Raw genomic sequence first — 2,748 nt, 5'->3', positions numbered from 1 at the left:
GTCCTCTGAGGGGGAGGAGTTACAGGAGGCGGAGATGGTTGATTCTGAGCAATAATGACAGACTCCATCAAAGCAGTGAGCCTGGCAATCTCATCCTTAAGCTATGTGTTCTCTTTCTTTAGATGCTCCATTCTTCTTTGGCGATTAGCGCGAGTGTAGTAGTGATGAGTCAGCTTGACTGATACACAGAAGAAGAACCCATAAGACATCTGGCTGAAGAAAACATGCTTATGCAAATGATGCATGAAATGCAATGTTTTTACTTGTTTTTAATTTCAAAGAACATATGAAGTCTTAATTGCAAATATTTTCAATTAACAATAGTAAGCAATAATAATATCAATTCAATTGACCATAGAAATCTCTTTTTATTCATAAATTTTGGAAGGAGTACACTGAGTACAATTTCAGAAACCAAAATATAAATACAAGAGGAAAGGAAACTATCATCCTAATGATCCCTAGCAACCACATTAGATGAACTGGCCAAGGGAGTGTACTTCATTCAGATGCATCGAATCTCTGACTCAAAAGTTGTTTGCATCTGAGCTTTATCGAGGATGAGTTGATCAATAATATTCTTCCAAGCACCGGAAGGCTGAGGCATAATAGAGGAAACTAAATCCTTCGTCTCTCTTTGTCTTTTCACTACACGCTCTTCAAGAACCTCAATAAGTATTTCTTTGTCTCTTGACTCAATCTGCAACTCTACATGCTTGTGGTTCAAAGCATGGAACCGCTCTTCCCATAAGCCCCTCTCTTGCTTCATCTTGGCAAGTGTGTCTTCCAACTCCTCTACATATTGGTTAGGGAGAGTTGATGGCTCAACCATAACCACATACATAGGTCTCTCACAAGCGTACGACATCTTGAGCTCCAAAGCTCTTTTCTTTACCCAAATAGTGTAAGCTTCTAAAGCTACACAGTTGCATGGACCAAGCTCGAATGTTCCTCTCCTATGCATATTGTGCCAATCACGCACCATTCTACTCTTCAAATGTTGGGGATCTTTACCCTCTTGAGATAATAGACCCTCTAACTGAACGTTATTAGGTTTATCTCTCAAGGGGAGCCCAAGCTGATGACAGGCCAATGTTGGGTTGTAGTTGATTCCTCCTTGCGTACCAATGAGAGGCACGTTAGAGAACTCAGCACAACTATCAATAATGTCCAAGCTACCCAATGCAGAATCATACTAAACAATATCATCATTAGTGAGAGACATAAGTCTCTGGGACCACCGTAGACATTGTTGGTTCTCCAAGAAAGCAGACGTTTGTGGCAAGTGCGAAATAAACCACTTGAACAAAAGAGGAACATAGCACACAATGGTTCCACCACCCTTAGAATTCCTCAAATGCAACGAGAAACACATGTCACCCAACAAAGTCGGAGCATGATTCCCTATCAAGAATATTCCAATGGAATTAACATCAACGAAAATGTCAATGTTAGGGAACAAAGATAGACCATAAATGAGCAATACAAAGATGGCTTCGAAATCGTCCATGCTACCGGCTTGAGCAAAAGCAGTAGCCCTCCTAATGAGAAACTCAGAAGTCAACCCTAGAATTCATCCTTTCTTTACCAAATTAGCATCAATCTCAGATTTCTTCAAATGAAGAGCTTCAGCTATAACATGAGATCTGAGAATCTCCTATAATCCACTGAAAGGTACCATGTTAGATACGGGCATACCCAAGAGATGAGCATACTCCTCTAACATGGGCATAAGCTGATAATCGGGAAAAGTGAAGCATCAGTAGAGAGGGTCATAAAACTGCACCAAGACACTCAAAAGTCCTTCAACCATATTAGTAGATAATACGGACAAAAGCTTCCCATGACGTTGCTTGAAGTCCAAGGGATCTAATACAAAGGATGACAGCTTCATTAACTCCTTCAAATCAGGAAATATGAAACTGTAGTTTTTAGTGTTCCTTCGTCCATAATCCATGGTCTGAAAATTATTTGCAAATAAGACCTTAGTTCCTTGAAAATTTATTTTCTGTGATGAATGTTATGATGCGCATGTATGCATGAATGCAATAATCACACACAAGGCAAAGAAAAACAAAGGACAAGGGATGGATCAAGTCATCATCAAGATCAATCATCCATTTTGGTGGATTATGATTTTCACCTTATCAACACCCAAGTTCCATTGATATTGATGAGATTGATCGGATCAACCAAGAATCAAAAGGGTTTGTTGTGAGTCACGAGCATGGAGTCAGTTAAGAACCATCCCAAAGGAGTGTACTAAGGATAAAAACCTGTTGATCATATTCTAAAAAGTTCACAGAGTCGTGATCCCATCTATCGGATACTATACGTTAGAATGACTGACTCATCAACCCATAGTATTCTCAAGAGAAATTCATCAAAGTGTAGTATCGTGTAACAACTGTTATCAAGTTTACACTTGAATAATCTCCGTACTACATCCTAAATATGCCAAATAGGGTTATATGTTATATGGTCCTCAGCTTCTAGGACCCCCAAATTAGAAAAAGTAATGCATATCCACGACTTACTCGTGTGACATCAGTAACTCCAAAGAGGTCTCCATTGAGCGGGGGATCTCATGTCAACTCTTTCAGGACTACTCCTTCAAAGCCAACATGACTATACCACCGTCATATCTTAAATTGCACTCAAATTCAGGTTAGAACTTATCTCACCATACAGAGATCACCAAGCACAACAGACAGAGTATCACACAAACAGTATATACAAACAAACATC

Source organism: Lathyrus oleraceus, chromosome 5 (genome assembly GCF_024323335.1).
Source record: "Lathyrus oleraceus cultivar Zhongwan6 chromosome 5, CAAS_Psat_ZW6_1.0, whole genome shotgun sequence".
Taxonomy (NCBI): Eukaryota; Viridiplantae; Streptophyta; class Magnoliopsida; order Fabales; family Fabaceae; genus Lathyrus; species Lathyrus oleraceus.
The sequence above is the reverse complement of the archived record's forward strand: the minus strand, read 5'-3'. Positions refer to the sequence as shown.